At 57.8% G+C, this 21,099-nt stretch overlaps 1 long non-coding RNA gene across 2 annotated transcripts in view; it reads left to right on the forward strand.

Annotated features, from left to right (window-relative positions):
- The window catches only part of LOC144288699 (uncharacterized), a 316,284-nt gene that overhangs the window by 276,499 nt on the left and 18,686 nt on the right, over window positions 1–21,099 (forward strand). For both annotated transcript variants that reach the window (XR_013356663.1, XR_013356688.1), the window contains one exon: window positions 4,106–4,394. This is a non-coding gene — a long non-coding RNA (uncharacterized LOC144288699). The remainder of the gene's footprint in view (window positions 1–4,105; window positions 4,395–21,099) is intronic.

Genomic DNA, 21,099 nt, shown 5'->3' on the forward strand with positions numbered 1-21,099 from the left:
GTTTTGATCCTGGTGGCCAAGCCCCATCCTTCAGCAAAGAGGCCTGTTCCTGCGAATCAGCCTCTTCTGCTAGTCGGCTCCCGGTCCGGGTCCGCCCGCTTCTGGGGGCGCGGATGCGTGTGCAGGAGGCGGCCGAGTTCCAGCCAGGTCCTCACCGCACGGCCCCGGCTTCCGCACAGCGCAGGCCCCCTGACCTAACGAAACCCCCGAGGGGCCGGGGCTGCTGGGAATACTTCAAATCTGAGTTCAGGTTGGCTCAGCGATGGCAGCTGGCTTTCTCCTTGCCCAGGACACGCAAGCTTGAGTTTGTGCTTTCCGTCCAGGGGCTGGGGCCGGGCCAGGTGCAGGGAAGCCCAGACCATGGGGTGGGGGTGGGGTCCTTGGGGGGGAAGGCTGATGTGGGGGCCGAGGTGAACCTGGAGGGCCCTCCCTTGGGGTCTCAAAGGGACTTCCAGGGTGTCTTTCCTTCTTCTCAAATTTCAGTTCCTGAGCATGGGGCTGCGTGTAGACAAAAGAGAATCTTTGTGTCCGAGGGTCCAAAGCCTTGTCCCGGGTTCTGGGGGCCCTTGCATGCCAATTTGACTCTTCGGGATGGAAAAGGTGGTCAGACAGACTGACCGACCAATCCACCCTGGCCCTGGCACCCCGGGCTCCTCCCCTTGTGGGTGCAGCCCGTTCCGGGGGCAAAAAGGGAATCTTGAAGCCAGAGCCCATGGCTCCTACTGCAATGCTGAACTTTATCATCTTGTGATTTCTTTTTTTTTTTTAAGTCACGCAGAGTTTGCATGGTGTTTATTAATAGCTACGTCTGCTTTAGTGTGAAAGAGGGAGTTTGAGGCTGATGACATCACGCAGAGTGAACTCGAGAAAGACATGCGCCCCTCACGCCGTGGCTCGTGCTGTGCCTGTCTCCCGGCTCGGCGCGGCCGCAACCCCGTGGGACTAGTCCTGAGACTGGTCGGAGGGACTCTGCGGAGAGGGCCCTGGCCCGGCCTTCCGGCCTCCCTCCGCGGCGGCCTGGCACTCAGGCTCTGGCTGGGGTCTTCAGGGGAGCAGCTGAGCTGTCAGGGTTCCCCAGAGAAGCAGAACCAGCAGGCTCCTGGAGGCCCGGGAAGAGGTGACCTTCTGCCACCCGGGCTGCCGGGCAAGAGGCCTCTCTGCCACCCGGGCAGCGGTCAGCCTTCCCGTTGCGGTCAGGCCTTGAGCGGGTTGGATGGGGCCCACTCACGCTCCGGAGTGCCACCTGCTTTACTCGAGCTGTTGACTCAGATGCTAAGCTCAAGCACCCAAGCACCCTCTCTGAGTCCCACCAAATATCTGGGCGCCCTGGGGCCCAGGCAGGTTGGCGAAGATGAACCCTCCCAGCCGTGCTTTGGGCAGGAATGAGGTGTCAGGGCTTTTCTCTGCTTGGCCCTTGGGTTTTCCTCTACTGGGAGCCAGAGCCTCAGCCTCTCCTCTGGAGGGAGGCGGTGAGGTGCCATTCAGGGAGGTAGACTCTAAGGCACCCACCTGACCTGGCGGGTGACGGCACAGGCGTGTAAGGATGAAGCGGAAGGACTTACCTGGTTTCTTCTCTGTCCAGGTGGGTCAGGGCCTCGCCTGTCCCAGGATCTGAGCCTAGGGTCGGGGCTCACTGTGCAGAGCCTGATGCCAACTGCCCTGCAAGCCCTGAGGACTCTTGTCTCTCACCACCAACAGCAAGCCATGCCCACCCCGACCCTGAGCCCCATCTTCTCCCACCCGCCTTAGGCCTGGCTGGCTCTGAGGCCTTGGCCGACCACCCCCGACCCCCTCTGTGGACCATGTGCCCACACCAGACCCTCGTGAGCTCCGGGGGCTGAGACGTGGCTGCACCTGCAGCTGGGCCTGGTCCACACAGGGCAGGAACGGGGTTCGGGGGCCCAGCCTGAGTAGCCAAGTACCCGAGTCACGGTGCAGCGGACAAAACCTAATCACACAGGTTCTGTCTTTCTTTTTTTTTTTGGCCTTCTCTCCGGCAAGAGGAGAAAATGTTTCTTCCAGCCTCGACGGGTGAGCTTCCAGCCACACACAGAGCTGGGTTTTCGATTGCTCCTCACACTTCATATAGCAGCTGGTTGGGGATTAAAGCAGCTTCCATTTAGATAAGTAAACAACAACAACAAGTCAGAAGATTAATAACCCGAAAGATACACTCATTTTGTTATATTGTTTCTGAAACAAAACAAGGCACAGGCTGTGGACAAGCCAGGCCTGGGGGACAGAAGGTGGACAAGCCCCGTGAGGGCGAGCTGGGCTGTCCCCGGGGCAGGTGCAGAGGCGGCGGAGGAGAGGCTGATCGCTGGGCCTGGGGAGGGACCCCAGCTCAGCAGCTCCCCCTGCCCGAGCCGGTGGGTGGGGGTGCCGGTCCAGGCCTGGGCCAGGCTGGGCCAGGCCTCCCTGGTGGTGGTGGAGCCAGCTTTCTGGCCGGCCGGCCGTGACCTCGTTCTACCCCAGGGCTGCTTTCCCCTCCCTGTGGCCCCTCCGAAGTCCATCTTGCTCAGAGTCCTCCTGAGGGTCTCAGCCCCTTCCCACCTGTGTTCCTGGCTCCGTTTCCCAGGCCCATGTCCTGCCTGGGGTGCACCGGCACCGTTCACCAGCGCACCCTGGGCGCCGCCGGGCCTGTGAGCAGCAGTCCACACGTATCGGCTCCTGTAATCCTCACGGCAGCCCCGCCAGGTGGGTGCTGGTGAGGTTCCCCTCGCTTTACAGATGAGGACAGGGAGGCCCAGAGGGTGCCCAGCGGGGCGGAGCTCCAGACCCCAGCATCAGGCTCTGGTTAGACTGCCAGCGACCCGGTCAGGGACGGAGGCCTGAAACAAATATAAATAACAATAAATTTATGATGAGGGAACTATCCAAACAGGACTAAAAGCACAGAGGTACATTTGGGGCACCCGAGTGGCTCAGTCGGTTAAGTGTCTGACCCTTGATTTCAGCTCAGCTCATGATCTCGGGGCTGTGAGATCGAGCCCCGCACCGGGCTCTGAACAGGCAGTAGAACTCGTTAACATGTGGGTGGCTCCACGGTTAAGAGAACCAAGCTAGGGGTCCCCCGGGCCCCAGGGTGAATTCAGCAGGTTTGGGGTGAACCCACAAATTCTCACGTCCTGAGGGTCCCCGGTGGTGCCGCTGCTTCCGTTCCGGGGCTGCGCTTTGAGAACCGCTGCTGTGGGCAACGCAAGACGTGAAGCCAGCGCGTCAACAGTGAGTTCTGACCCTAAGGATACGTTGGCCTCACGTCTTGCGTTGCCCACGGCGGCGGCTGTCAAAGCGCGGCCCCACACCTGCTGAGTGAGAAACTCGGGGGCTGGGGGTGCAACAAGCCCTCTGCGTGAGAGCTAGGGAGTCAGCAGCCCACCAGAAGCCAAGCGTACCCCTCTGCCCACCCCGAGGAGCCTCTCTGCCCGGCCCCAGGGGCTCTGAGTCGGGAAAGGGGTGGTGGGGAGAGCCCTGAGCAGCTGGGGCTCTGCGGCTGGGCGCCACGAGGGAGGGTGTCAGCGGAGAACATCCCTGTGGGCTGTGGGGTCCACGTATCTGCCACTGAGCCGCCTTGGTGTTGTGTTTCCTTTTTCTTTTTTTTTTTTTAATAAAGATTTTATGTATTTATTCAATAGAGACACACAGAGAGAGGCAGAGACACAGGCAGAGGGAGAGGCAGGCTCCCTATGGGAAGCCCGATGCGGGACTCGATCCCAGGACCCCGGGGTCATGCCCTGAACCGCCCAGGTGCCCCTGAATGTCCTTTCCTCTGGTCAGTGGTGGGCTCCACAGACCAGGCTGTGCTCCCTGTTGTGCTCCCTCCCTGCCATCGCACAGACGCCAAGCCGAGGCGACGGGCCAGGGCTGACCGTGATGCACACGGCGGCACCCCCACCAGAAAATACGGGTGCGGTATGGCGTGGGGTGTTGTGGACACGTACCTCGGGGATGGGGGTGTGGGGTCCCGAAGGTTCCAGGCTCTAAGCGCCAGGACCAGCGAGTGAAGTCGGAGCGTGTCGAGGAGGTACGCGGTCATCTTGGTTTGGTTCTTCCCATTTTTTTTTCTCAGATACATTTTTTTGTTTTCTTTTTGGAATGACTTTAGGTGTGCAGATGAGTCTCGAAGCTGATACACGGCGTCCTCACACGCCCCTCACCTGGTGCCCCTGAACGTCAGCGACTGCCCTTCCCAGGCCACGTTTGTCAGAACCGAGACACCAGCCTGCATCCGATACCAGTGCTCAAGTCCCAATTTTGTCGCGATTCCACCAGTTTGTCCCACTAACATCCTTTTGTGTGTGTGTTGGGGGAGGCCGCTCTAGGATCCCATAGTCAATGTGGTCGTCGTGTCTCCTGTTTCCCGTGACTTGACCATCTCGATGGATCCCAACCAGGTATGTACAATGTTCTTCCTCCTTCTGATAGAAGCAACAGCAGGTCTAGAAAAACTACTCCGACAGGTGGGATATTTCCAAGAGGAGCTTCCTAATTTTTAAATGTCACTGGTTTATAGATGCCGGTGACGACTATTGGTCACGAGGCCCCATTTGCATCAAGTCTCTGGGAACGCCAGAGGTGGTACGTCCACGGTCGTCGGTGGAGCTCTGCAATACACCTAAAATCAAGCATGTTAATCTGTGATTTTTAGAATTTCAGTTTTAGGCGTTTATATTATTATTATTTTAAGATCTTAATTCTAGGGGATCCCTGGGTGGCTCAGCAGTTTAGCGCCTGCCTTTGGCCCAGGGCGCGATCCTGGAGACCCGAGATCGAGTCCTACGTCGGGCTCGCGGTGCATGGAGCCTGCTTCTCCCTCTGCCTGTGTCTCTGCCTCTCTCTCTCTCTCTCTCTCTCTCTATGTCTATCATAAATAAATGAATATATCTAGAAAAAAAATCTTAAAAAAAAAGATCTTAATTCTAGGTTAGTGAGTGCACAGTGTTATGTTAGTTTCAGGCGTGCAACGTAGTGATTTGACCGTGGTCATCACAAGAAGGGAACTGCTGATGAAGCATTTTTAAAAAAAAATTATTTATTAGAGAGAGAGAGCAAGTGCACACAAGTGTGAGTGATGGTGGGGCGGGGGGGGGGGCAGGGGCAGAGGGAGACGCAGAGTCCCCTGAGATCATGACCTGAGCAGAAGGCAGATGCTTAGCCATCAAAGCCACTCAGGTGCCCCATCATTTTATTTTATTTTTTTTAAAGATTTTATTTATTTATTCCTGAGAGACAGAGAGAGAGAGAGAGAGAGGCAGAGACCCAGGCTGAGGGAGAAGCAGGCTCCCTGTGGGGAGCCTGATGCGGGACTCGATCCCGGGACCCCGGGTCACGCCCTGAGCCACGAGGTGCCCCACCGTTAAGCATTTTTAAAGGCACATACATGCCCTAGAGTCACACCGCAGCCCTGCGCACCGCGTGGCTGTGGCCCGAGTGCTTTGTTCGCCCGACGATGTTTGCTGGCTGCCCAGGACAATGGGTTTGCAAAGAAGCAACCTTAATAGGTTCTGCGTGGTTTCCCCTCGGTGTCCATGAGGTTGACTGTTCAATCACATTATCTCATCTGCCACCGTCTTCCCGCCGAGCTCGGCCTCCTCTGGCCCAGGTGACTGGGGTCGGCTGAGATGCCCCCTCCGCCCCGAAGGTGGGCCTGGCAGGTGCGGATGGGCCAGGTTGACAAGGAACGTCGGTCCCTCAGGGCAGGAGTCGTTTGGGAAACAGTCCTGTCTCTACGCTGCTCTAAGAGACTTCTAGAAAATAGCACCGAAATGTGAGGGGCGTGTTTCCACGCGGGGTGTGCTGGGTGGAGGCCGCCCTCCTGGGCCCGGCTGGGGGGACGGTCCCCTTGACCGCAGCCATCGGCCACCGCTGGCCCCTGTCACCAGGGCATTAGGGATGGTGCTTGCAAGTCCTCACTGCTGCCTCTGTGCCCTGCCCTTTGCAGCCAAGGGCGCTGGCCCGTGAATGTGCGTCTGCTCCGGGCCTGACACCTGCCCCATCCCCGTGGCCACGGGACCCAGACTCACGGGCTCTGGGCTCTGCCGGTGGAGGGGGGCCCTGGAGGCTCGGTGGCCGCCTGGCGGGGGGCGGGGGGTGGCGTTTGCAGGCCCACCTGCTGGAGCCTTGCCGGGGCTTGTAGGGCCTCCAGCCCCCCCGAGGTGGCAGCAGAGCCGCCCCAGGCAAGGCGCGGGCCTCCACCTCTGCGCCACCTGTGCCAGCCGAGCGCCCAGGGACAGCCACATGCGGGGTCCGTGCAAAGCCAGGTTGTCAAAGGCCCCTTGGCTGGTGGCTCCCGGGCTCCCCGCTGCAGCTGTGCGGGGCCAGCGCCGTCGGGGCAGGACTTTCTGCCCCCGGGGAGTAGTCACGGGGCCCAGCCCGGGTGGGGGGACGGGGCCTGAGGCTGCCCGGCGCCCGGAGGCGGGGCTGCAGTGTCCGGGTGAAGCCGTCGGCGTGGGTGCTGCTGCGGGTGCCGCCTTCCAGGGCCTGCGCCGCCGAGGTCGCGTTGCCACCCTTACGGGCAGGTGGTGGGAACATTCCAGTTGTTTTCCCCCTTATCTGCGTAAACAACAGAACTTTGTCAGAAAATTGAAAATGTGCGCTTTGTCCCATCAGCAAAAACGGGCTGTCAGATAAGGGTGTTTTTTTGTTTTTTTCCCCCTCCTTTCTCTGTTGCATCCGATGAATGATGTAAATGGTTTTTGGCTCTGTTTGGAATTTTTTTTTTTTTTTTTTTATGTGTGTGTGTGTGGTGCCCGGCGCTCGAGTAAATGATCAGCGTAGTAACATCTTTAACCTTATCTATCATCCTGAAACATTTTTTCTGCCTCCAATAAAACATGTCAGAGTCGATTAAGGACACTTTTCGGTGAGGTATAAAGCACAGATTTTAGTAGCGGATCCAAGAGCACTGAAGTATTGAAAGAGGCCGTGAGTACTTAATTGCGGGTACGTTCCCGTCCTACCTTTCGCCTGAGCTGCCCCGGCGCCTTGGAGCCCTGCGAGGAGAACGTGCGATCGGGCCGGCGGCGGCGGGGGTCGGAGGCGCGGCAGGTAGGATGGCCGGGGACGTGTCACATCGAGTCTGGTGACAGGGCCGTGAAAGATACGGCGGCTCGGTACGTTCGGCGGTGCTTATCTGGTACATGAGTGCACATTACTTCCCAAAGACCGGGATCACTTTGGACAGTATCATTAAATGCCACGTCATTACCTGTTATGGAGCAGAGCTTTAGCTTCAAGGGCCTCTCGGGACACGCGCAACAGTCGGAAGAATGATGGGCCAAGACGGAGCCGGCATTAAATTTTCAATGGAAGCAGTATTGGCTTTGACTTTTCAGAAGCCTTATCTGTTAGATGGTGTTTGTCACTGGGCCGCCGAGCGCTGGATGATCGTCAGTCGGAAGTTGCAGGCAGTTGAACGGTATGGACAGGTGAAGGCTCCGCGGGGACCGGCCCGGCTCGCGGAGAGCTGGAGGGGGTAAATTGAAGGTTTATTTATCCCATTCGCTGTCAAGGTCAGCTTGCTAGAGAGCTGTCCTATGGATGCTTACAAATGCCAAAATCCTGGCAAATTGTCGGAAAGAGCCTCCAAATCACTGACCTTTGTACAGCTCCCATCAACGTGCCCGCGTGTCTGCGCGGGGTCCTTAGAGGGAGTTAAATGGTTGGTAAAATGAGGCGTACGCTGTTGCTGTAATGTCAACCGGGCTGCTATGTGCGCTTTATTTTTGTGTTTTCAGCAACAAGGATGCAGTCAAAGATGCGACCGATGAGAGGTGTGGTGGTGGTGGTGGTGGTGGTGGTGGTGGGTGGGGGTGTGTGTGCAGAACAATTAGGCCGGTGTGGGTTTTGGCGGGCAGGTGGGTGTGCAGTTCTACATTTCAGGCTCCGCACCTGAGGCATCTCGGTGTCTCCGTTGTTCCTCGTCGAGGAGGCGCGTCTGGAAGTGCCTTGCGTTGTCCCTCCTCCCCACCCGGGGAGCCGTCGTTGGGGCCCGGCTGCTCAGCTGTTTCATGCAGCCAGGACAGAGCCAGTCCTGTTGTCCTTCTCTCCCTTCAGCGGCGGTGGGACTTCCCCAAAGCATCCTTGTTGTGATGCGCACCCCAGGGGAGGAGCACGCCCGCCACCGAGCAGTGTGGATCCGCTAACAGGAACGCGCCTCGACTATACCCGTGGGTCTAGAGATGCGTCTTCCCTTGAGAGTGAAGGGAGTGGAGGGGGCTGGTGGGGGGAGCTGGTGGCCTGTCCTATACCTGTGGGCCTAGAGATGCGTCTTCCCTTGAGGGTGAAGTGGGTGAACACCGTGATCAGACTTCGCAAAAGGACAAAACCACCCTCTGCCCACGGGAGGCTGCATAAAACACGTGATGCCCAGTAAATGTGAATTTGAACTTCATTTTTTTTTTTTAAAGATTGTATTTATTCATTCATGAGACACAGAGACAGAGAGAGGCAGAGACACAGGCAGAGGGAGAAGCAGGCTCTGTGCAGGGAGCCCGTCTCAGGACTCGATCCCGGGACCCCGGGGTCACACGCCCTGGGCCAGAGCTTGACGATCAACCGCTGAGCCACCCGGGTGCCCCCTGAATTTGAATTTCGGGCAAACAATACATTTAAACTATTTAAAAATAGTTTTAAAAATGATTTGGCTGTCTGAAATTCGAATTTAATTATATGTCTGCTGTTCTTATTTGCTAAACTTGGCAACTCCCGCACCCCCCACGCCCCCCCCAACCCTAACGTGTAATATGTGTGCGAACGCGGCCTGTTAGTATGCGGTTAGACAGGCGTGAGTAAAGAAACACACATCCGAGAGAACGCACAAGGATAATTTCACAAGGGAGGGGCCGCGTAGGGGTGGATAGGACACTGTGGGGTGGGGGGCGCAGCCGCAGGGCAGAAGCAGGGGGGGAGGCGAAACAGGAAGAGTGTTCTAGATTCCCCGCGTCGGGCCTGGGCTCTGCGAGGACATGGCTGGAGCCCTGGCCCCACGAGCTCGCCTCCCGGAGGGGAAGGCCCACAGGGAGCGGGCTGCCACGGGCCCTGCGGGGTTCCCGGGGGCAAGGGGGGGTCTCTGCATGGGTCGGACAGTCGGCAGTTCTCAGGTTGCTGGTTTGGGGTAAAAAATAAAAGGTTATGGGACGCCCGGGTGACTCAGTGGTTGAGCACCTGCCTTCAGCACAGGGTGTGACCTTGGGGTCCCGGGATCGAGTCCCGCGTCGGGCTCCCTGCATGGAGCCTGCTTCTCCCTCTGCCTGTGCCTCTGCCTCTCTCTGAGTCTCTCACGAATAAATAAAAAATTAAAAAAAATAAATAACAGGTTGCATCTCCTCGGGTCTGCATCCCCGCTCTGGGAGTTCCTCTGGGCCTGACCTTCCTCCTTAGCCCCTGAGCCCAGCAGTGACGACCAGGGCATCCTCCCAGTGCACACCCGGGGCCCGGTGGCCGGTCACAGGGAGTCATGGTGGCGGTTGTGGGGGGCGGGGGGACGCCTCGGTCCCCCTGTCTGCGTGGAGGCCCCGGTGCTTCCGCTATTTACGAGACCGCTCAAGACTCTCCTTCTTATTTCCAAATTCAATTAAAGGGCTGTTAATATGTCCCACGTTTGTTGTAACGAGCCCATAACCGAAACTGACATCATTATCAATTCAAACAAAACACAGACGCCTCATCCCCTGCTTCCTCGGGGGGACCCCCCCTTCCCTGCACCTCCCGGGCAGGGGGTGCCCCAGCCGCACCGGCTTCCCATCCTGTGCGTGCCAAGGGAGGCCCCTCTCCCCACCGACCCGCCCCCCAGAGCAGCCTACCTCCTCTGGTCAAAGGAGACTTACATAATGGTGATTCTGGAATGTTCTTTCTATAGACGGCGTCCCTTTTCAGACTCCTTTTGGGAGCGGAGCAGCTGCACAGAGCCTGTGAGTGGGAATTTTGCGTGTCCTTATGTGGCCCCAAATCTCTGATGTTCTGATGTGGCCTCAAATCTCAGCCTCCCGTGATGCCAGCTTTTCGAGGCTCCGACGATCCACTCCCCGGATCGAGGAAGACACGGGCCAAGAATCCCATCTGGGAGGAAGCGCCGAGAGAGGAGGGGCATGGGGTTGGAGGGCGGTGGGAGGGGATGGGGGCAGACACAGGGGAGGCGGGGGTCCCCGGCCAGACCTAAGGACGCACGGGGTTTCCGCTGGACGGGGCGCCCACAGGGAGGCAGGCGGGGTGGTGGGGAGCAGGGACGTGAGCAGCCCCCGAGCACGCAACCGCGGGCGGGGGACTGCCGAGCTCCCAGGTGGGTGACATCGAGCCTAGCCGCTTGTCTCCGCCTTGTGACGGTCTCAGGCCTTAGGTTAGGACGCTGAGTCCCTGGGAGGTCGTCTCGTTTGCTCAGCATCACAGAGCGAGGCAGCGGTTCAACCGGAGTTCACAGACCCGTGCTGGGCACCTTGGGCGGCGGAGAGGCTGAAGACAGGCCGGCTCCTCCCCAGCAGGTGCTCCCGGGAGCGGGGACTCCTCCGCAGGTGACCCCCTCCTAACAGGGGCCCGGGCGGCCCAAGCACAGAGCCGCGGTGTCCCCCGTGGGGTCTTTCCCTGCACCCTGCACACCGCCCTCCTCTGCAGGAACCCCGCGTCCCAGAGGCCGTCCCGGGCACTGGGGACGTGTCCGTGCGCTCACACGGATTTAAGGGGCCCGCCAGGTCCGCGAGTCTGAGTCTGAGTCCCGTGCGCCTTGGGGTCGGTGCCGCGGCCGGCAGCACGCCTTGGCCCTGGCCGCCTGTTGTCCGCGCCGCCCTGGGGCCTGGACCCCTGGCCCAAAGACCCCACAAGCCTGGGCAGTGGAGGGGGGCTGGTGGCCTGTGCTGTGTCCACCCGCTGCCCTGCTCCAGGGTCCCAGGGACCCTCCGTCTGAGTTGGTCCGGGGGCCTGCGTGGCCCCAACCGTCCCTGCTGGAAAATGACCAGGGTTTCCCGCAGGGACGCATCGGCTGGCTCTGCCTCGGTGGCTCCCAGGTGCCCGAGCCACGTTCCTCCTGCCGCTTCACAGACTCCGAGGAAGGATGGGCAGCCCCGGACTCCGCGATGGGCCAGGCTGTGCCTCCCCGCCCCCCCCGCCCCCCAAGTGTTATTCAGCGACTGAGGGTTCACCGGATACTCTCTGGAGGTAGCGGACTAAGCACGCTGCCTGCCTTCCTGGAGGTTACATGCCTCGGGGCAGCGGACGATGGACAAAGAAATAGGAAGCTTTTCAGAGAGTAGGGGGTACTCTCCCCACCGGGGAAGGTGATGGGCAGCTTTATGTGGGCCTCTGGGAGCTGGGAGTCTGAGGGGAGCCAACCAAGGGAAGGCCTGACAAAAGATGCGGGGGCGGGGGGAGCAAGGCACATGCAAAGGCCCTGGGGTCAGAGGAGCTGGTGTGACGGAAGCTTAGAGAAAACACCGAGGCCGCGGTTGGAGGGGAGTCAGACAGGCGGGCAGAACGGGGTCGTGCAGGGCCCGGCACCCGCACCCAACAGCCCGATTGCATCCTTAGCTCGGCCAGTCACGGGCTCCCAGAGGGCACAGCTCCCGTCGTCCCCGCGGCTTTGCTCCTGCCACCCCCCCACCCCCACCCCAGGGACGTCTTCTCTGCCCCCTGGAATCCTACTTGTCCGAGATGTGCCCTGTCCCACGGAGGATCCCAGAGCTGTCCTTAAACAGCCAAAGGTGAGGTGTGTCTTTCTCATCCCGGGCAATAAAAAAATAAAAATTAAAAAAAAAATCCATTAGTCCTTGAGCAGGAGGTGCCCCGGTGGGGGCAACCTCTTGCAGATGAGCGCTGTGTAGGGCCGTCCGTCAGCACGGACCCCAGATTCCTGGCACCACCCCCTCCCCGAGCAGGCCCTCGGCCTGTGACGGCTGGTCTGGGTCGTCTCTAAGCTGCAAGGTGTCCCCGGGGGCCCGGGGGGTGGTGTTTCTGGGAGGGTCACTCCCAGTTACCAGTTGAGCATCCTGAGATGGAGTCCCACTGGGATTTCCCTTGTGCCCCCCACCCCCCCGCCGACCCCGGCCTCCAGTGCCCCCGCTCCAGCCCCGAGGAGGTGACACACGGATCCACCGCGTGGCGTTTATTCCAACAGAGCCCACCGAGCACGGGCTCCGCTCCGACCGTCGCTCCGACCGCCGGGACCTGTGTCCTCCGAGCAAGGTGCCCGGAGCCGCGGGGACCCTCGCTCTCACCTCTCCGGCTGCTGTCCTTGGAGAGACAGAGACCCGTCTCCTCCTCCTCCGTGGGTGACCCGGCCTCTTTCCCCTGCTCCTACTTTTAGGGTCAAAACGCGGAGAGAACAGGACGGTTGGCCCTTTGGGCCAGCGGCTCACGAAGCGCCCTACGCGTGCCCCTGGGGTGCCGGGCATCAGGACCAGGGACCCGCGCCCTGCGCCGGCTCCGAAGCCCCGAGCCCAGCGCACAACCCGGCGCCGAGTCCCTGCTGGAAACCGCCCCCGTGGCTTTGGAGGGGAGCAGGTCTCCATCAGCAGCCGGCGTCGCTGAGGGGGGTAAAACCGTGACCCTGACCTTGAGGCAGTGCCGTTGTCAACAGAGCCCCAGGGCTGTGCTCAGGGCCGCCTGTCTGGGCCGCACCAAGTTGCAAAAAAGTCTCAGGAATATTTACAGTTGGTCTTTAAACGGCAGTGGGTATGAATAAAAGAGCAATATCTCACATCATTAGTCCATAAATATGCAGTTTAGTTTTATTTGTCAAATAAAATAACCTGAGATTGAGCTGCCTGGTTGAAAGACACAGACATACATACACCTGTCTCCTTGCGCTGCCCGCTTCCCCGACTGCACGTCTGCCGCCCTTCGGGAATGTTCTTTGCCCGATATGTCCCCCGCCCCCGCCCCCCATCTGGCGTTCCCGGGGAGGGTCGCTCAGGCAGGTTTCCTGCCCCAGCCTCTTGAGGGGAGCAGCTGAATGCCCAGGCCCTTACGGTGGCCGCGGGCTCAGGCTCTGCAGGGGAGGGACAGTTGGAGTCCCCTCGCCCATTTTCTTTATTTAAGGGTGACTCATTTCCATTCTATAAAAGGCTCGGAGCCTGTGCTGGGCTGGGAGTTGGCTCCGCCGGTCGTGGGAGACCGCGCTGTCTCCCCCCGTGGGGACAGAGTGGGGAGGGCTCCGTGGCCCCGCTGGGCTGGGGGTCCAAGCTGTCCCTCCGAGGCCGGTGGGAGCATGTCACCGGCAGGGGGTCCTGAAATGTGAGCGGGAAAGGGGGCGATGTGTTTCCCCGGGGGGGCTGGGATGTCAGGTCGGAGAGGGCAGGTGCGCCCCGTCCTGGGGTACCCGCCCGCCCCTGGGCACCGGAGACCCGGGATGCAGGTGACCTGGGCGCTGCTGGTGGAGGGTGCCCTGCAAAATGAGGAGGGGCTCCTGGGGGACCCCGCCGGCCTCTGGAGCAAGGCCTTCTGCACGTCTGAGGGCGACGCTGGAACAAGATCTAGCCTGGGCACCTGCACCCACACACTGCAAACCGCATTCTGACCCGGGCGAGAACACGTGTCGGCAACTCTTAAAGCAGGAATAGGAGAGACGGCTTATGCGGTCAGCCTCGGTGTCGCCGGGCCTCAGCACGTCGCATCTGAACTGTCTCGCACGGCGGCCCTTCTTCTGCAGAAACGACCTTGACTTTCAAACTAATGTCCCCCGTCAGGGCGACCGAGGGGCGTGGGTGGTGAGTGAGGGTCTCGGGTGCGCTGCCCGGTGCTCCGTGCGGCCCACGTGTGGGCGGCTGCTGTGTCCAGGGCTGGGGCTGCGCTTCCGGCTGGCCTCCCCTCGCGGCTCAGCTCTGGCTTCCTCCCGTGATCCCGTGGTGCCGGTGGTCACTGGTCATGGATTTGGGGCTGGTGGCCGCAGCACCCTGCGGGATACAGGCCTCCAGCGCGTAAGCAAGTCCCAGTGTGGGGACCGGGGTGGCTCAGCGGGTTGAGCGTCCGCCTTGGGCTCGGGTCGTGACCCCATCCTGGGGTCCAGCGTAGAGCCTGCTTCTCCCTCTGCCTCTGCCCCTCCCTCCGCCTCGCTCATTCTCTCTCTCCCCTCAGGCATGCAAGCTCTCTCAAATAAATAAATATAATCTTAAAAAAAACAAGTCCCAGTTTTCAGTTTTTTAATTTTTTTTAAAGATTTTATCTATTTATTCATGAGAGACACAGAGAGAGAGAGGCAGAGAGACAGGCAGAGGGAGAAGCAGGCTCCATGCAGGGAGCCCGACGTGGGACTCGATCCCAGGACCCTGGGGTCATGATCTGAGCAGAAGGGAGGCCCTAAACCACTGAGCCGCCCAGGCGCCCCCCAGTTTTCAGTTAATGTGACTTTTTCTTATCGTTCCTCTTTAAGATGTATATATATGATTTTATTTATTTATTTATTTATTTATTTATTTATTTATTTATTTATAGATGTATTTTTAAGGGCTCTCTCCACCCACCATGGGGCTCCAACTCTCAACCCCAAGATCAAGAGTGACACACTCCACCTGTGGAGCCAACCAGGTGCCCCTGTGCGTCTTCAAGACATTATCATGCTCGCAGGTGTCATGTTTCCTAGAGCAACCCGTGGTATGTTTTTAAGAAGGGAGGTGGCCAGGGATCGACGACCGAAGCCATTGTGTGTGCTTCCCATCGAGACGCTCCCTCTGAAAGGTTCTCCAGAGGCAACAAGGCTTCTGGGCTTCCAACTGACAAGTGATACCTTGACCGAGGGGTCAATTCTTCCTAAAGATCCAGAAGGAAAATAGAATTGAACGAATTGTGAAAGTGGAAGGAGGAAGAAGGTGGTCCCTGGTGCGGCCTCCCGGTCAGGGTGCTGTGGCCACCACGTGGGAAGTGTAAACGCCATCCCCGGGGCCGAGTGGGCTGGTTTGAACCCTGGGGAGTTTGGCAAGAGGCAAACAATTCTTTTTATTTTATTTTTTTTAAAGATTTTACTCATTTATTCATGAGAGACACAGAGGGAGAGAGAGAGAGAGAGGCAGACACACAGGCAGAGGGAGAAGCAGGCTCCATGCAGGGAGGCTGATGCGGGACTCGATTCCGGGACCCCAGGATCATGCCCTGGGCTGGAGGCAGATGCTCCACCGCTGAGCCACCCAGACGCCCCGAGAGGAACAATTCTGACCCGAGTCGCAGGCTGGTCTTCGGGACGTGGGGAGGCCTGGCCTTTCTGCCTCCCGTGGAATCTTACCCTTCTGGTGTCCTAGGAATTTCACCCTTTTGAGCCATGGTCATTTTCCTGGTGCCAAGATGCTGTCTTTGTGCTGGAGCACTTGTCAGAAATTGTGACGTTAGACAGCAACGTGCACTCGGTGCCACGGACAGAAAGGGACATGTCTTGTTAGCGGCACGGGGGGCGGGGTACACAGCCCGGGTGGGTGGCTGTTACTGCCTTGGCACCGGAGGCGAGAATAGTGTCCAGTTCCCTGATGCTACACCCGCGAGGGAACAGGCCGGGGCTACCCCGGGAGATCTCCCTTGTTGGCCCACACAGGCCTTGAACCGCGAGGCCAGGAGGCCTCAAGGACGGGGGCGGCCACTGTGGGTCGACGACTTTATACACCGGTTCGCCGTGCGTCTCCTTGTTTCTTACGGATGCACCTGAGAACATTTTTCCCCTCAAATGCTTAGCCTGGGCTCGCCCGCAGAACAGCGGGCTCGTGTGCCGTGCACCCCGACCCCGACCCCGACCCCGATCCCAGGGAGCACAGGAGCAAGGAACGCTCAGCAGCCCCGTTCTCCCCACCGGCCGAACCCAGGCCCCGTGTCCTCAGAGCGAACGCAAGGACAGGCTCCCCGCCACAGGGTAGCAGGCTGGGCCTCCGCGCCACGTACTGAAAACGTTTATAAAACAAACTTCAACTTCTTCCAGGAACAAAAGTTTCACATGAGGGAAGGAGCCTCTGCTATATCGGGGTCTTGGATTCCTTCCCTCCTGGCAATTGTGAGCCGGCGTGCAGATTTTGAAGTTCCCTCCAGAAATGGAGGGAGACGGATTTAGCACGTACGCAGAGAACCCACTGCTGTGAAACCCCCCGAGCTCCCCCCACCCCACGCCCCCCGGGGAGGTGAAGCCCTTCTTCCCTCGAGGACGATAGACCCTAGGGGTCGGAAGCACGTCTGCATTGCTCCCCGCTACTCCACGATCCTTCGTGGAGCCGGGTACCTGTGTGGCACCCAGACGTAGGTGCTAGGAATGGAGACCAAGTGGACGTGTGGGGGCCTCAATCTTTGCTGCCTCTGCGGTGACCCTCAGGTACTTGTGACCCGTGTCTGTGAACCCACAGGGCTTCCAGAATAGACCACACCTCTTGATCTCACTGAGCTCCTAGGGAGCCGGACGTATTGTATTTTTGCCTCTCCGGCCAGTGGAGGCCATACTTGGTTATAAACGTTGACGGAGGGATGCTGATTGCTGATTCGGTTTGCTTTGAATCGGCTGCCCTGTCCCCAATTCCCCATAAGGCTGAGTGGAGGTGGGACAGGAGGCGCGTGGATGGTCTGGTTTTAAGAACACAGAGCATCTTCTTCATGAGCACATCGGTGCTTTTTTTTCCCTTACATTTTCTGAGTGCCGTTGTGCACGCCCCGCGCCGGAGACGGAATCGCACCTCCCCTGCTCCTCCGGGATATCTTCCCTGCGGCGTGCAGGGTGGACGTGGGCAGTGCACGAGGTTTGGGCTGGGACCTGCCAAGGGGTGTCAGCGGGAAGAGGGCTGGGAGGGCAGGCCTGGGGAGGGAGGTGTGGGCAGCCTGAGGGATCCGGCAAGGGGCTGGGGCGGCTTGCGCCGGCGGCAGAGAGAGGGAAGGGGAGCACTTGAGCCTGGAAAGACAGGGTTGTGAAGTCAAGGAAAACCTATCCAATGGCTGAGTTTGGGGACGGCAGCCCCGGTTCCAGACAGTAACCCCCACACGGAAGCTGCAAATGAAAGTGACCCCAGAAAACATTGAACAAGCTGGTAGCCGACATTGAGGACGTGTGCAATCACAACAGAACCTTTTTTTTTTTTTTTCTGGGCGACATTATTTCAGTTCTTGGTGGGTAAGTGTTTTTACCCCTAAAGATAGTCCTGGAGTCCCAGAGAGCCTCCCTTGGAGAGAGAGAGAGCTTCTGAAGAATTGGAAGCAAGAGGGCAGGAAGGAGAGGCCAGGAGGGAGGGCCAGGGCAGGGTAGGTCCCCCGTCTCCCTCATGGACTGCGGACATCACCATGCGCCCACGGGCTGGGACAGCGAGCATGGGGAGTGTCTCTGACCATCAAGCACCGTTATGTCTCAATGATCCTCAGCGGGCTTTGGTGGAAGAACAAAGTAATCAAAAGAAAAAATGTCAAATAATAATAACAGTAACCAGAAAAATAATAATAATACCGGAAGAAAGTTCAACGCCGTTGATCAGATTCCCGGAGTTGGGGGGAGAGCGTCTGCCGACGCCATGGACAACACGGTGCCAGGTTTTGTTCCAGGGACAGATAAAAAAGGAAAAAGAAAAAACACCCCAAAAAACAAATCATGGACTGCCTATCTAACCCCCCCCATCACTGATAATGCAAACACAACTGCAAATAAACATGTCAGTTGTCCGCACATAATGCACGCATACGCACAATCCATACTTCGGGTGATTCTTTAGCTTTGATCAAACCAACGTCCTCTTGGGCCTCAGAAACAACACCATTGGGCATCCCCGGTGGCTCAGCAGTTTAGCGCCGCCTTCACCCCAGGGCGTGATCCTGGAGACCCGGGATCGAGTCCCACGTCGGGCTCCCTGCATGGAGCCTGCTTCTCCCTCTGCCTGTGTCTCTGCCTCTCTCTCTCTCTGTGTGTCTCTAATAAATAAATAAAATCTTAAATAAAAAAAAAAAAGAAACGACACAGTTAATTCAGTTTCGGGGTTTGGGGTAAAGTTTGAGGGAATAAAAGAGGGGAGGCTGATGCAGCGGTGCCCACTGGGGACTCGGGCAAGCGGAGGCTTTCTGCGGGAAGGTAATTATATCTTCATTGACCCCTCCTTGGCTCCCCCAGCCCGGTGTCGGGGGCTCTCTGCCTGGCGGCGTGACATCTCCTTTCGGGATGAGCTGCCGTCACCTTGCTGAGCGCACCCCCTCCCTCCCCACACCCCACCCCCCTCCCCGGATGCATTTTCTAATCAGTTCACATGATTGAGCCTCCACCAAGTGATGCTTTACTTAATTCCTTTCCGCCCGTAGGGGTGTGAGGCTTGGAGGGCCGCTCGTCAAAACTTTGGAGGGCTCTTGTCAGTTTGAAAAGAACATGACCTTTAAATTGTATCAGTATGTTTGCTGGTGCATAAGGGAAAGGAAAAGGTTTGTCCTGATGGAAAAACCACTCGGAGACCAGGGAGTAATTCAGAGGGAACCGGCCCGGGAAGTTAATTTGTTTATACGTAATTGGCTTAAGTGGGGGTGAGAATGGGGTGCACGCACCTGCTGGCTACAAGGACCCCCCAGGCCCGGGTCTGGGGACAGTTGGGCCTATTTAGGCTGATTTTTCCCCCTCCCATTGCTTCCCCCCTCTGAGCCACGTCGATTACACGACGGGTAACCAGCATAGTCCTGTCCTGTGACGGAGGGACGGATTTTTTTTTTTTTTAAGATTTTATTTATTTATTCATGAGAGACAGAGAGAGAGGCAGAGACACAGGCAGAGGGAGAAGCCGGCTCCATGCAGGGAGCCCGACGCGGGACTTGATCCCGGGACCCGAGGGTCACAACCTGGGCCGAAGGCGGGTGGTCAACCACTGAGCCACCCAGGGGTCCCGGGAGGGATGGATTTTAAGGAGGAATTTGCTCTTCTACGACCGACCAGCAGCTCTGGAGCTGAGTCATTAGCTAATGACTGGCAAGGGCTGTCCGGCCAGTGCCAGGTGTGGTGGAAGCTGAGGACCGGTTTGGAAGAAAAGTCCATCAAAACACTGCTTTTTAGAAATCAAGGCGTGGATTGTGGTTTTTATTTTAAAAGTGTCGCTAGAATAGAAAGAATTTGGGAGGCCCATCTGTTTTACACACACGCACACGCACGTGCACGCACACTGCCTTGTATGCGTTTGGTACACTGTGTACAGTTTTGGCTGTTTATTTGGGGTGCGTCGCTCCTTTTTAAGTGGTGTGACTTCGAATTTAGGAAACCTTCACGGGTGAGCCTTGGCGTCAGGGTCTGCGACCACTCTTCTCTCTCTCTCTCTCTTTTTTTTTTCCCTCAGTTAAAATATTTTGATGTGTCACACAGGAAAAAAATGAGACGTTAAGAAAATGGGCATTTCCTGCTTTTAAAGAGGTGACCAAAAAAACCCAACAAAAACAACAACAACAAAAAAAAACAACCCCCCTCCCCAAAAAAAACAACACAAGATTTGAGCCGGGAGCAGATGTATACTTATTTTTAATTTTTTTTTCATTGGGAACATGTTTATCTTTCAAAATCAAGCAAGCTGCCCACGTTGTCATTCCTGTCCGCTCAGGGGAGAGAGATGGCTAGTCCCGTGGAGCCCAGGGAGCGAGCATATGGAGACGGGGATTCAGTAAAAACATCTGGTGTGCTGGGCTCTGACGCTGGGATAGAGCACCTTGCTCTCCGGTGGAGGGTTATGTGATTTCTGGAGATTAATAATTCTGGAGGGAAAATAATAATAATAAAAAAAAGGTGGCTTCTTCAAGAGGCACTCGCAGGAGGAGCAAGATGCGTGGTGTGTCTCCGTATAAACGCGTTGTGACGAGACAAGGTGTTTGCAGGAAGAAAGAGCAGCGAGTGGGTTCCTAACTCCGAGCCCCGTTTATCCTCGTGCTGCGAAGCAGAAGCATTTGTCAGGTTGGGTGAAGCCCCGGTGCCCGACCGCGAGCAACGGTGCTGTGAAGTATTGACTGAGTCTCGGTTCCTAATGCAAAATGCAAAATGGGAATTGAAACGTACTTGATGGAATTAAAACATTAGTATTGGCTTTCAGCTCTTGCCTCTCTGGCTCCCGTAATAAATGCAGGGCATCTTAAAAATAAAAGCCAACAAACCCAGAGAACACAGCCAGACGCCTTTGCAAGACAGAGGAGGCACCAAACCTCTCTGCGAGATTTGAGAATTGATTTTCTCCAGTGTGAACTCCGGCAACTGTTTCATCTCTAAGTTTGACATACACTTTTCATTTATTTTAAGTAGAATGCTTTTATTTTTACTACGGGTATATGAAGACCCTGTGACATGTTGATAGATGGAATAATCCTGCTTGCCACGTTAAACCCTATGTAGGGGACGTCGGAACGGGAATGCTCCGAAACACCCACCGTGAATACGCTGACCCTCGCATCATTAAGCACGTGTGTGCGCTGGGCCTCTCCACGTGGGGAGAAGCGTAGGGTTCGGTGTCTGGTCCCTTCCGAAGGAGGGTCATGGGGCATTTCATCCGAGACAGCGTCCTTTTGTCCACGGGCTGGGTGTGGTCCTTTGGCACATTGTCCTTTACCGACTAGGCTTGGTGTTCATCAAGATGGCAGGAACCAACATGCCTGGTTCTCCGCGCCTGGAGGAGGTTCAGGCCTACGCTTAACCCCAAATCTTGAGAGTCTAAGTCCACGGTGACGAGCAAGCCCTTCGAGCCCCGGGGAATCCAGGCCCAATGCTTTAGTTCTCGTTTCTCGAGGCTTTGAGGAAATCTGGGTTTGGGTTTCCAGCCTGACGCTCCCCAAGGGGTGGCGTGCTTGGGCCGAGGAAGCAAAATGCCCCAAAGGGCCCCGTCTGGGCTCCACACATATCCCTTCTGAGGCTCGTGACATTTCCAGCAATCTCAGCTGAAAGCCCAGAAAGCCCTGGTAGTCTTTTCTAACCACCGGCTTCTTTCTCGCTGCCCTCCTGAAGCCTGGCTGTAGACTTCTGTCTGGTTCGGGGCCGCTCTTGCACCGACTCGACTCCTGTCCAATCCCAGCGGGTCCTCGGCCCCGGGGAGGTGAGAGGGAAGACGGGGGAGGTCTGGGAAACAGGGAGGACCTTCATCTGGCCCTAGCCCGGGCCACCCAGCCCGTCGTCATTGGTGGAGGCCTCCAGGGAAGCCCGCTACTCACCCAGTGCCCACCTCGCACGGA

The sequence above is a fragment of the Canis aureus genome, chromosome 1 (assembly GCF_053574225.1).
Source record: "Canis aureus isolate CA01 chromosome 1, VMU_Caureus_v.1.0, whole genome shotgun sequence".
In the NCBI taxonomy this organism is placed as follows: domain Eukaryota; kingdom Metazoa; phylum Chordata; class Mammalia; order Carnivora; family Canidae; genus Canis; species Canis aureus.